The following is a 14,801-nucleotide window of genomic DNA, read 5'->3' on the forward strand; positions in this document are numbered from 1 at the left end:
AGATCTCCTAAAGCCACAGCCATAATCGGAAACAAAGAAAAGTCCCAATGGAGTGCCAATTAAGCACTTAAAGGGGCCATGGCAGTTCTGTTAAAGTTGAGATAACTCCACCATAGTTAAGGAAGCAGCTGCAGTTCCAGTCTTCGCCACGTCATCCTGAAGAGCAGGAGCCATCTTGTGAAGGGAGCAGAGAGGATCCCAATATGGCTGCCACCATGGAGAGAAATATCGGAACACCTCCAAGCAACTTGAAGCTGACACAGCGCTTCCGAAGAGAAATGGCAGCGGAGCAAGATCGGAGGACCGGACGCCGTCAGAGGGGACCACGGACCGCAAGTTAAGGGGATCTGGAGGGGAGGGGGGGGGAAGAAAGAGTGGAGAGAGCAGTCTCGGCAGAGACAGTATAAGCAAAAGATGTCTACTGGGGACGATGCTGCCGGGAGAGACTACCGCAAGAGGGTGCTCGTAGTCCAGAAATCCAGGGATATGCGAGAGAGGAGGGTTCTAGTGGGCAGACTACATAGGACAAGAATAGGGGATAGAGGGGGTAGTGAACCTGGCATAGGGAAGCACTGACATCAGATACCCAGAGAGGGGTGGCAGCAGGGGCTGAGGAAGAGAGGGGGGGGGGGTGGGAGAGGGGCAAGGATAAGGTACTAGCTAGAGAGGGAAACATTTAAGGGATATAGATAGAGTCCACTAAGGTATAGAGGGAGGAAAAGAGAGGGAAACGCTGGTATGCCCGGGGAAATGAAGTGAATATAGAATGAACAACAGTAATCCCGGTGAAAGAAATGAGAGAGTAGCAGTAAAACACAATAGCCCCAACATACAATAGCTGAAAGATACAGGCTAGCGGCATGGACCAGAGTAGCCCGTAGATCAGGCTAGATCAGGGTTTAAAGGGGAGGCCACCTTCCCCCCGGGTATAAGATGTGGGGAAAAGTTATCCTGTTAATGGTGGAGGTATTAAAATTGAAAACAAGTATACACAACCGGTGGTCTGTTCAAGGAAATCAAGATGCGGGACATGGGACTTTACAGTTAATACCGTTTAAATGTCTGTTTGAATTATTATTAGATAAACATGGTACATAGGGCCTCATGCAGTAAGCGTCGATAAGGCTTTTTCGGCATTTTTTCGCCATTATTTGCCCTCCCGATTTAGTAAGCGCCGATAAGTGGGAATTATCGGCAACTTTTCTTCCCGATAAAAAATTATCGGCATCCGGCTGCCGATAAGCCACTTATCTGCAGTTTTTGAACCCGGCTGAATTCAAGTAGCCCCGATCCGCTCTTCGGCGCTGATCGGCACTCCAGAATGGAGAGTTTTTCGGCAAGGGCGACACTTAGAAAAAATCAGCCCTTTTTCCTGCCTGTGACTGATGCCGGGGGTCTCCGGAGCTGATAGCCGCACCGGAGCCCCTCGGCATGCATCCGAGGCAGGAAAAATGCATTTAAAGGCCACTTCATTACCTTAGCGGCTAACCGCTAAGGCAATGAAGGGGTTAACCCACCGTGCCAGCTTTATTGTGGGTAGCGGGGGTGGGTGAAGGGGGTATTTGGTCCTTGTTGTTTGTTTTGGGCTTGCGGGGGGGTTGCGGGTGCACTTAACCGCTTCACGACCGTAGCAGTAAAAATACTGTACAGTAGAAGATATGCCCTCTCCTTCATCATTCCTACATATTTTTAAAATAATTTTCCATTCATCCATGTTGTATCTGTCAGCACATAAGAAAAATCAGCTGACATTAAAGATTTTATTTCAATAAAGCCTACTGTATTTATTTTGGTTACAAATGCGTTATTACATCAGTAATGCACATATATGATGTTTACAGTACAGTACATGCATTGTAAAGTGGAAAAAAGGTAGTGCTTCACTTTAAGTACATTTTCACTTTACATACATGCTCCGGTCCCATTGCGTATGTTAAAGCGGGGTATGCCTGTATAAATAAATAAATAAATAAATATATATATATATAACCCCTATAACCCCTAACATACACATATATGCACATCAATGATACTATAGGCCGGCGGGGGCCCTCGAGTGTTACCCGCAGGCCTGCAGTACCAATTATGTGCCCCCCCAAATTAATGTCTAAACACATACATACTTATAAAGAAATAACCCCCCCCCCTTATCACATACAATATAGTAATGGCCACAATTACTATTATCCACAAAGGGATAATAGTGAATGTGCCCATTTTAAATACATAAACAGCAATAAATACATTAAATACATATAGTACTCACCACCCATTTCCTGCTGCCACGATGAGGGCCATCCTCCTCTTCATCCTGCCCATGTCCCCTCCGCTGCTGCAAAACAGACACAAGAATGAAAACATCCAATGTAATGTTCCCTAACCCCTTAATCACCATAGCGGTTAATAACCGCTACAGTCATTAAGGGGTTAACCCACCCTCACCCACCACTCGGGACGCCTACATACCCTCCCACACTAACCCCCCACCCCGTGAGGCCTAACAACCCTCACCCACTACCCACAAGGGAGGCCTACCCACATACCATTGGGGAACACCCCCCCCAAACCCCAGTACCCACAATAAAAACAATACACAGACCCACAATAAACATCATTATATTTATTAAATACATTACCCACCCCCTGTGTCCCCCCATAAATACAAGATTTATCCTTTTACAAACCGGGTTCATAACACAGCCCCACGCGAGTCCCCGGTGGGCTGGCGGGGCACCTAACAGACCTACAGGGTACCAGCAGCCCTTTTCAAACAGGTTCTGGAGGCCTGCTGGTGGGTCCCGCCAAGTGCCATGGCCCCCAGGTGGTCTCCTTGGGTCACCGTGGGCCACAATTGGGTCCCCACGGTAGGCCCAAGGATGTCTGGGAGCCCCGGGTCAGACCCACAGGTTTCTCGGGTGGTTCCCACGGGGGTCTGGGGAACTCACGAGTGCTCACTACGGGTCCGTGGTGCCCCCACAGAAGTGGGACCACCGCTTCATCCCCGCACCTATGGGTCGGCGATGTCCCCACAGATGTGAGGCCACCGCTTCATCCCCGCAGACTACGGGTCCGCGGTGCCCCCACAGATGTGAGGCCACCGCTTCATCCCTGCATGTGTCACCCGTGGAACCCCCAGCCTGATACCCGTGAGATACCCGAGGAGACCCGCAGGTGGTCTCCAGAGGTCCCACGCAGAACCACGGAACAAACCCTGAATGTAAAACAAATAAACCTGGCCTATACATTCAATACATACACCTCCCCCCCCAACACCTACAGTACAATAATGTGCAAAATAACTATTATCCAGATAGGGATAATAGATTATTTGCCCATTATTAAAAAACATTAACTAGCATATTCAAATAAATAAAGTGCTACTGACCTCATCAATAAGAAGTCTCCGTCGCCAGCAACATCCTTGTCTTGCCCACAAAATACATAGCCAAAACAAAGCCAATACATTGCAATTACATTCAGATATCAATTAACCCCTTAAACACCTTATCGGATAATAACCGCAAAGGTAATTAAGGGGTTAAGCCACACTGGCCCAATACCCACCCTTCACCCATGAATTTGTACAGTGGCTTCATCATGCAAATATATATATATATATATATATATATAACAAACAAAGAATAGACTGCGCTCCTCAGGTGTAAAATCAGACTATTTACCAAATGATTGTATGAAATGGATATAGCAAAGGTGAATGGCAAAAGTGAATGCAACAGTATTATGGATGATTGACTCACACTAATAAAAATACATGCAATATGTTATAATAAAATGCTGAGTGCCAATGTTTAAAAAGCTGCTGTAAACACAAATATATGCCAGTGAACAATACAAATATAATAAAATGGCATGTGTTGGTAGTTATGACTACTGCACTAATGAATCCCTCCTGAATGATACTAAATGAATGATGAATGGAAAAATACAGAAAAAATGACACTAAGTGTGTCAAAGATAAAAATAAAAATAAAAAATAAAAAATGTGAAAAATGTAAAAATATATCAACCAAACCAAGGGTCCATGCTAGGATCTGGCTGCTCTCATCAAGGACCAACGAACTCCCAGAAATCTGTGAACAACAAGAAAAGAAAGCGCCCGATCCTAGTGCAGCATGAAAAAATACAATTTAATAAAAATGAATATGAATAAAACCAACAAATGCGAACTCACAAACACAGGATAAATAAATGCATATAATGAGTATACTCATTCGCCAACCGCCCACGTTGTGCCTTGGATGGCGCGCCCTCTCTCTGTCTGGGTTTTCTCAGCTCTGCTGAACCGACATCCAGCAGGGGATACAGGAAAAAGCTCACCACAATGTGACCCGGAAGTCCTCCACAATGTTAGTGTATCCGGATATGAGGTCTGTAGTCCGTGACCCCGCGATGCAGGGGCTGATCAGAGAAGTCTCTCTGCACTCCCAAAGGCAGTCCGTAATGAGGTGGGCAGTGAGGATAGAGTCAAAATATATATCACAGTGTGACAGCAGCTAAAAAACGCTCTTCTCTACGCGTTTCTTCACATAAAGTGATTTCATCAGGAGATTGGCTACCGTACCATGTGAGGCCGGCCATGTTTCTTTTCATGACGTCATCTTAAAGGCAATTGAAGCAAAGACATTCTGATTGGCTGTGCTTTCATTGTCTTTAAGTGACGCCATCTTTTTTTTTTTTTATCGGCCAAAACACATGGTTTTCACGGCCCAATCAGGACCGTGGGAACCATGACGAAAATGTGACGTCATAGGCCTTTAAAAGCCTATGTCGTCTCATTTTGAAGCCAGACGCCGAGGAGGAAGGACCTCGGGAGAAGAAAGAAGACCAGGGCGTGGCCGAAGACGGGAAGAAGACTCCGGAAGAAGATAGAAGAATACAGATGAAGATGGATTACAATTAGAAGACCCGTGGATTGATTTGGATTTTTAGTTTAATGTTTATTTTTTTATGGTTTTTTATTTTATGGGTTCCTGTGCCTGGTGGTTTTGTACGTGAGTAAGCTGTTCAACGGGAGTCGGTGGGGCCAAGTAATGGTAAGTGAACTAAAGAAATGTATTTTATTTAACTTGTTAATTTTTTTAAAAGCTTTTTTAACATGTGTATTTTTTTTTGTGGTATAACATTTCTTGCCACTGTATGTATGTATGTATGTATGTCTAGAGAGATATATACATACAGGGTAAGAAATGATGTTGTTTTAAAAGCTTGATTTGATGTGTTTTAAATTAATTTGTCTATGCTGCTATGCTTTATTGTGTGTTTAAAGTATTTTAAAATGAGATAGATGTAATTGTTGATATTCTATGGTATTCTTGAGGTCAGAGTTAGCCTTGGTTTTCTATTTTGTATTCTTGTTGGTACATATATTTTTTCACAGGCTAAATTGTTATGTTAAAGGCTTGAATTTCTTAATTGTTTAATTGTTAGGGATGGAATGTAAATTGTTTAGGGATGTCATTAATGAATGGTAATTGATTTATGTTTACTGGATTGGATAAAATAGTATACTTGTTTGGAGGTATTTGTATTTTGCTTGCAATGTTATTGTTAACATTCATTTGCAGAATGTATATGCTGCATAGATTGTATGCATCATATATACAATGTAAATGCAATGTGTTGATTGGCATTAAAGGTATTTGATTGGCATTTGATGATTGTGATTGTAAGTTCAGTTAGGATTATTAAAGGAAATTAATTTTATTGTAGTGTGTCTGTATGGAGAAGTGTTATTTGGAGTACAGCATGTTTTTGATAACCCTTCTACATTTATTTGTATATTGGTTCATCATGTGTGTGTGTATATATCTCTCTCTCTCTCTGTATATATATATATATATATATATATATATATATATATATATATTTGCATGATGAAGCCACTGTACAAATTCATGGGTGAAGGGTGGGTATCGGGCCAGTGTGGCTTAACCCCTTAATTACCTTTGCGGTTATTATCCGATAAGGTGTTTAAGGGGTTAATTGATATCTGAATGTAATTGCAATGTATTGGCTTTGTTTTGGCTATGTATTTTGTGGGCAAGACAAGGATGTTGCTGGCAACGGAGACTTCTTATTGATGAGGTCAGTAGTACTTTATTTATTTGAATATGCTAGTTAATGTTTTTAATAATGGGCAAATAATCTATTATCCCTATCTGGATAATAGTTATTTTGCACATTATTGTACTGTAGGTGTTGTTTGTATGTATTGAATGTATAGGCCAGGTTTATTTGTTTTACATTCAGGGTTTGTTCCGTGGTTCTGCGTGGGACCTCTGGAGACCACCTGCGGGTCTCCTCGGGTATCTCACGGGTATCAGGCTGGGGGTTCCACGGGTGACACATGCGGGGATGAAGCGGTGGCCTCACATCTGTGGGGGCACCGCGGACCCGTATCAGCGGGGATGAAGCGGTGGCCTCACATCTGTGGGGGCACCGCCGACCCATAGGTGTGGGGATGAAGCGGTGGTCCCACTTCTGTGGGGGCACCGCGGACCCGTAGTGAGCACTCGTGAGTTCCCCAGACCCCTGTGGGAACCATCCGAGGCCCCGCAGACACCTGTGGGTCTGACCCGGGGCTCCCAGACATCCTTGGGCCTACCATGGGGACCCAATTGTGGCCCACGGTGACCCAAGAAGACCACCTGGGGCCATGGCGCTTGGCGGGATCCACCAACCGGGCTCCAGAACCTGTTTGAAAAGGGCTGCTTGTACCCTGTAGGTCTGTCAGGTGCCCCGCCAGCCCACCGGGGACTCGCGTGGGGCTGTGTTATGAACCCTGTTTGTAAAAGGATAAATCTTTTATTTATGGGGGGGCACAGGGGGTGGGTAATGTATTTAATAAATATAATGATGTTTATTGTGTGTCACTGTATTGTTTTTATTGTGGGTACTGGGGGTGGGGGGGGTTCCCCAACGGTATGTGGGTAGGCCTCCCTTGTGGGTAGTGGGTGAGGGAGGTTAGGCCTCACAGGGTGGGGGGTTAGTGTGGGAGGGTATGTAGGCATCCCGAGTGGTGGGTGAGGGTGGGTTAACCCCTTAATGACTGTAGCGGTTAATAACCGCTATGGTGATTAAGGGGTTAGGGGACATTACATTGGATGTTTTCATTTTTGTGTCTATTTTGCAGCAGCGGAGGGGCCATGGGCAGGATGAAGAGGAGGATGGCCTTCATCGTGGCAGCCGGAAATGGGTGGTGAGTACGATATGTATTTAATGTATTTATTGTTGTTTATGTATTTAAAATACACAGTGGGTGTATGTTGTTTATTGCAATGTTTATTGCGGGTAAATGTCCCCATTAAACATGCTATTCTGCCTTAACCCCTTCATTGCCTTAGCGGCTATCCGCTATGGTAATGAAGCAGCATTTCTGTATTTTTAATAATATTGTGCGGGAGCAGGGGGTCCCCTGAGCTGAACCACATTGATTTGTGGCTCAGAGACCCCCTGCTTCCCGAGTTACAGGCCCCGGTTTGGGGCACCGGTGCCAGTGTCACCGCCATATTTATAGCGGACACGGCGCGAATGGGGTGCAATAAAGGTGGCGGCGACACTGCCACCCGATGACACATTCCGGGGCCTGTAACTCGAGAAGCAGGGGGTCCCTGGTCCACAAAGCAACGCGGATCAGCTCAGGGGACCCCCTGCTCACTGTACACTATTATTAAAAATACATTCATGCTGCTTCGTTACCATAGCACATAGCCGCAAAGGTAAGGAACGAGTGTTTATTGATATGTGTGTTTTACTGATAGTGTAGATGTGTAGAGGGTCTCCGGAGCTGAACCGCTTTGGTTTTAGGTCCAGGGACCCCCTGCTTCCCGAGATACAGGCCCCTTTAGGGGGTGCCGGTATCCCTCTGCTTTGTCACATTCCGCGGTCACGTGATCGGGACCTTGCAGAGGGATACCGGCACCTCATAAAGGGGCCTGTATCTCGGGAAGCAGGGGGTCCCCGGACCTGAAACCAATGCGGTTCTGCTCCGGAGACCCCCTGCACATGTACACTATGAATAAAAGTTGTTTATAAATACTTTATATTTTGCCGATGTTTGTGCTGAGAGAGCGGCTTGTCTCTCTCTGCTGCAAACACCTATCGGCAGACAAGGCGAATGGGAAGGCTTATCGGGAGCCAGGCTGTATCGGCACAGGCTCATCGGCAGTTTTGCTTTCGCAGTGTTTCGGCAGGGATCGGCATGGATTCGGCCCTTACTGAATACTGCGAGGGCAAATCGCCCCAAAAAAACCTATCCGCAACCCTTCCCGAAAAGATTTTATCGGGGCTTACTCTCTGGTTGTCTCCGTGCGCTTCAAGAAAGGTGACATGTCATTACACAAGTCACCTTTTCAAGTCCCCAGGGTAGGGAGGATCCGGAATAACCCGGCTGGGTGGGCCCACTACCCAGAGGTAACCCTGGGCTAAAAGAGCTGACTGGGTTGCAGACAGGGTTCGGCTCTTTCCCGGTTTTTTTTTCTTCCCACTTACCCCTCCCCCTTTCTGCTCCCTACCCCCCCATACCATGTCTCCAAGACTCTCTCAGAGATCTGAGTCGTCAAAGTCAAAGGGCCATTCTCTGCCTTGGGAAAAAAAAGGCTGGTCGCAGATATTTATTGCGTATCTAAGACACAAAAGGGTCATGGGGCTAACCATCATTTCCCATAATGTAAATGGCTTCAACAGCCCGGTTAAAAGACGTACTGTATAGCTCTAGACGAATATAGACGAAAACACGCTGACATTATCATGATACATGAGACACACTTCAGTAACAAGAGCACACCAACGTTTTTAAACAAATACTTCCATCAAATTTACTTTTCCTCTGCCAATGAGAAAAAGAAAGGGGTCGCAATCCTTTTTCATAATAAGCTGGCATTTAAGGCTGAAACAATCAAGAGAGACAAAAATGGCAGGTACCTGATTTTCATAGGTACAATCAATGGACAGTTACTAACATTAGTTAATATTTACGCCCCTAGTGAATACGACGCCTCATTCCTCACCTCAATTTTCAAGACGATCCACAGAGTAGCCAGGGGTCCCCTGATCGTAGCAGGTGATTTTAACACGGCCATAGACCCTGAGGTAGATAGGTCAGGAATCTCAAGAGCCAAACACATAGAGACGACTTAACAGTGTTGATGGCAGGACTGAAGTTAAACCAGTTGGTAGATATCTGGAGGGAGCTCCATCCACTAGATAAAGATTATACGTTTTTCTCACACCCTCACTCCTCTTACAGCAGAATCGATTACTTCTTTGTCTCTAGTAGACTGGTCCCGCAGATCTCCCAGGCTGGGAACAATGATATTTCATGGTCTGATCACGCGCCGGTAGAGCTGCGGTGCACACATATTAATATGGACAGACCAGGAGCGAACTGGAAAATTAATGAATCTTTACTGAAAATCCCGGAGATTGCCCAACAAATTAATAACGACATCGCCCACTTTTTTAGACTTAACAAAGAATCGGTAAAATCACACACCACCCCATAGGAGGCACATAAAGCGACCCTACGGGGAACCCTAATCAGTATTGCAGCCCACAGAAAGAGAGAAACTTAAAAACCATTGCATTACAAACAAAACTTAAAGAACTATTGTCGGCACACAAGGGTAATGCGCAAGCTGCCACATTGCAACAAATCAAAGATATACAAATTGAATTGAAATTACTACTGATGTCCCAGGCTGAGAATGCTCTGAGTTGGTCAAAGAGACAATTTTTTGAAAAAGCAAACAAACCAGATACCATGCTAGCTAATACATTGAAGAATAAGGTCCCAAATTATAATATTCAGCCATCCGGTCACATTCGGGTACGCTCACGTCTAATCCAAAGACAATAGTCGAAGAGTTTAAAACATTTTAGGAAAATCTTTACGACGGAGAGAAAGTGGCACATAATTCAAACACGAAAAGAGCCTTGCAAGAATTCTTGGCAGGCTCTAACCTGCTGAGACTGAGGGGTTGGGAGCGCGAGTCATTAGGATCGGAATTGACATTGGAAGAACTCACCCAAGCAATTAAAGAGCTGAAACCAGCTAAGGCCCCAGCGCCGGACGGGTTTTCCAACCTATATTACAAAAAAATTGTAAAAATACTTGCCCCACACATGTTACACATGTTCAATGCGGTGTTGGAGGGGGACCCTTTCCAGGACCACATGCTCCAAGCGTCTATAGCCCTTATCTATAAACCAGGTAAAGACGTAAAAGTTACCGACCCATCTCCCTTATAACACAGACATAAAAATCTATGCCAAATTAATTGCCAATTGACTGAGTCATATCCTGCCTAGACTAATACACCCAGATCAAGTCGGCTACATGAAAGATCGTCAAGCGGCAGATAATACCCAACGAATTGTTGATCTGATAGATATAGCCAATTCTAAACAGATAAAAGTTATGGTGTTAAGTCTAGATGCAGAAAAAGCTTTTGACAGGATAGACTGGGTATACTTGAGAAACGCTGGGGGTCTTTGGTTTCGGGAAAAAATTGATAGACGCTATATTAGCCTTGAATTCAAACCCAGCAGCCAGGGTACAACACCAGGGCTTCCCTTCCAATTTGTTTAAGATAAAGGGCGGTACATGGCAGGGCTGCCCACTCTTGCCCCTTTTATTTGCCCTCTGTATGGAGCCATTGGCAGCCCAGACATCACAGGAATAACGTTAAATAACCAAACACATAAGGTGGCTCTTTATGCCGATGATGTCTGCATGACCATCTCAAATCCCCTGACCTCGCTCCCAAACCTTTTTGACTTGCTAGGGAAATTTAGAAGGATTTCGGGATTCAAAATCAACCAGGCCAAATCAGAAGCATTAAACGTCAATCTACCGAAAGACTTAGAAAAACTAATAGCAATTATTTAAGTGGCAAAAGACGGCCTTCACATACCTAGGAGTCAATATTACAAGAGACTATAAGACCTTAGATAAGGCAAACTTCCCCAAATTGTTCAAGACACTGAAAGAGAATATCAGACAATGGGCAAATTTCAATATATCATGGATTGGGAAAAGCTACAGTGTCAAGATGAACCTCCTACCAAGAGTCCTATACCTTTTTCAGACTCTTCCAGTGCCACTGGGACTGAAGGACATACTCTCCCTTCAGTCCGTGATCTCCAAGTTCATATGGGGAGGCAAGAAAGCGAGAGTAAAAAAAACAAATCCTACAAAAACTAGAGGGAGGGCTAGCGGTACCTTGCTTGTAATCCTATTATAAGTGTAGCCCATGTTCCCCCCCCCCCCCAGACACAGATTGTGCCTCTATGGTGTATTGAGGGCTGGCCAATGTGTATGGTGGTGCATACCTGCTTGGAACAGGAGGGCCTGAGTCTCCCGCGTTGGTGTGGGGGATAACAGGGCCAGGCTTCTGGGGTATATGCCTCCATTCTTTATTGGTTGTGGTGCAGCGCCTCCATTCTCTGGCGAAACCTAGGGGATAGGTTGGAATCTTCCCAGAGAAAGCCCTGGTCCCAGGGCGAGAGATTCCAATCTCACACAGTCTTATATAAAACAGCAGCAAGTCTTTATTGTCCTTTAGCAATGATACAACGTACTTATGCACAGCGGCACACAGCAGTTCATATATCAGCAGTGTACTCCAATTGTATACAGGGGTCTTCCCTCCTCTCCTCTCCTCCAAGTTGTACCCTAGCAGGATGGGCTGTAGGGGGGCATAAATACCCCTTGCACCCACCCCAAGAGTATATCCTCTGGGTGAGGCTGGATGTTCTTCCCCTCACCCCCTGAGCAGGGTGAGGGACATTGGTCCACCTCTATAGTTCTGTCCGCTCTACTCAGAGGGGCTCTGAGTATCTCTTCCAAGCACCGTTCTCACTCTAAACATGGCATCTCCGGTCAGACATTCCGCTCGGCTAGGTCTTACTCCAATTCAGACCAGCACTTCACTCCTCAGCTCCCAGGACATCTCTCTCTCTCTCTCTGCTCCAACCGAACTCTCAGACTGACTTCTTCTGTCACCATACAGAACTGACACTTTGCTCTCCAGATTCTGACACACCAGCCAGACACTCCAATTCCACAGACTGAACCCCCCAGACACACACACAGGACAGCCCACTAAATAGATACAGCCCTGCCCCTTATGATGTCAGCAGGACCTCCCCTCTGTCTCAGGCCTGCCACAGAGTCAGGGACCTACCTCTATCACTCAAGGCAGGGCTTGGTGAGGGGGGGAAACCCATGATTACTACTGGCGCCTGCCCTTACCAGGGCTTACTCCAGTAGGAGAAGGATAAGTAGCCCGCTATTTCTTACAAGGGCTACATAAGGCAGCACAATTATGTCAAATCTCCCAATGGCACACAGACCCAGATCTGAAAAGATGGGTAGAATTGGAAAAAGAGTTTTGTTCCACAGTGGAGTTAAACAACTTGATCTGGACCCCAAAACCAGCAAATAAGGCTGGAACAAAGCTGTTGTCCTCAATGACCAACTCACTCGCAGTTTGGGAGTCTACCAAACTGAAATGCGCCTTAACCACTAAAGGTACACTAAAGACCCTTTTATGGGGAAACCCAGATTTCGCTCCAGGCCTGAACAGAACAGACTCAGCAATTTGGAGGGCAAATGGAATTTATGGACTTAGGGTACTAACAAAATCAAAACATTCGGACAAATTAAATCTGGAAAATAAATCCCCCAACATGAATTCTTTAAATACCTCCAGATCAGAGCATTCTACAACAAAATATCGCCCGACCCCCATTGACAAACTTCAAAAAGCTCTGTCTAGCAGAGACTGACACGAGGGGACTCACATCACAGATGTACAGGGAAGTGATCGGTTCTACCCCCAAGGTCATTGAAAAACTAAAATATATGCTGTTGTGGGAAGCGGACCTGGGGGAGACGCTGGAGGAAGAGGAGTGGTCTCAGATAATTGAAGCCGCCTCCAAAAGCTCAATCTGAACAATATTAAATGAGAACGCATATAAAGTTCTTATGAGGCGGCACCACACTCCAATTAGATTATCAAAATTTGTCCCAGGATACTCCCCATTGGGCCCCAAATAATGCGGAGAGCCCGCAGGACTGTTGCATGTGCTGTGGTCTTGTCCCCAGATTAGGCCCATATGGGAACAAATTAGAGATTGGCTGCAGAGGATGTTGAACCTCACAATTCTGCTAGACCCGTGGTTATTTCTGTTAGGAAGACGAGACCCGGGAATAGCTAAACCAAATTAGAATTTAATCGCACATTTTGCATTAGGCACGAGGTGCGAGATCGCAGCATTGTGGATACAAAACGAAATTCCATTGATCCCCAAAATTTGGCACCGAATTTGGCATATATGCCAGATGGAGAAATTGACAAGTCTCCTAAATGACACTAGCACAAACTACATCAAAGTCTGGACCCCATGGCTGGCCCAAACACACATCCCAGGAGTGGAAATGTCCATAATCTGCCTTTAAGCGTGATAGGTGCATTCTCCTTTGATGCTGGAGGTGATGAGAATTAATTCAGCATGTCACCAGCCCGTTGTGAACTCCCCATGAGAGAGAGTGGGCTACATCAGGGAACCGGCAGAGAATGGATAAACCAAAAAAAGAGAGAATACTAGATCGAGGAGACTCCCCTCCCCACCCCCTCCCTCCCACCTTCCCCCCTCCTTTTTTGGATAACTTATAATTTTGTGTTAATTTATCCGAGCATTCTAAGAGACACTGTATGCAATAATGGAAACTATGGAAAATAATGTTTGTACGCACTTATTGTATTACTGTGAAAACTAATAAAGACAAAGTTACAAAAAAAAAACAATCTAATTTTTCCAAGGGAGAACTTCAATTCCCTTTCCACTGAATTCCTTTTAATAATAATAGCATGTTCTTGTATAGCGCTGCTAATTATACGCAGTGCTTTACAGAGACATTTTGCAGGCACAGGTCCCTGCCCCGTGGAGCTTACAATCTATGGTTTTGGTGCCTGAGGCACAAGGAGATAAAGTGACTTGCCCAAGGTCACAAGGAGCTGACACCAGGAATAGAACCAGGCTCCCCTGCTTCAAACTCTCAGTGCTAGTCAGTGTCTTTACTCACTGAGCCACTCCCTCTCCCTCTTCTCATTGATAACTATGGTGCTGTAGTGTGCATTGGTGATGTGTAAGGTTGGGCAATTTTGCAGGTTTAAATTTCAAAGTTTGAAGACCATTCAGAAGTTTCAGTTGAATTTTGTCTGAATGTTCGAATTCGAGTGAAAACACCCAAAAGTTATTGTACTTGTGTGGGATTTCTTTTTTTATAAACTGGGCTAACTTTAAAAAAAACACATATCTGTATCAAAGGCTGTAAAACTGGGGCAAAAAAAACAGCATACCAGATTTATCCAAGAAGAAAATACCATTGGTTTCAAAGGAATGATTTTCCTTGGAGTCTTTTTGCCCCAGTTTTGCAGACAGGAGATTGTGTCTTGTGCAAAATACGTCCCAAAATGTTTTAAGGGAGAATTACAGTACATTTAAATCAACTGGACTTTTTGTTTAATAGGGTGCTGCTTTATAAAAATGCTACTTATTTGAACATTGTGAGAGGTGTACATATACAAATTTAAGCATAAAGAGAAAATAGGGGGGGGGGGGAATCTGATGTTGCTTCTTGTTTTTTTTGGCCACCAGTCTTTCCCAGTTATTGGTACAAAGAAAGAGAATCCTAAATTTTATCAAACACATAATTGGCTAAAATAACTTCCTATGAATTAAAAATTGTCAAAAGATCAACTTTTTTATTTAAA

The sequence above is a fragment of the Ascaphus truei genome, chromosome 3 (assembly GCF_040206685.1).
Source record: "Ascaphus truei isolate aAscTru1 chromosome 3, aAscTru1.hap1, whole genome shotgun sequence".
In the NCBI taxonomy this organism is placed as follows: domain Eukaryota; kingdom Metazoa; phylum Chordata; class Amphibia; order Anura; family Ascaphidae; genus Ascaphus; species Ascaphus truei.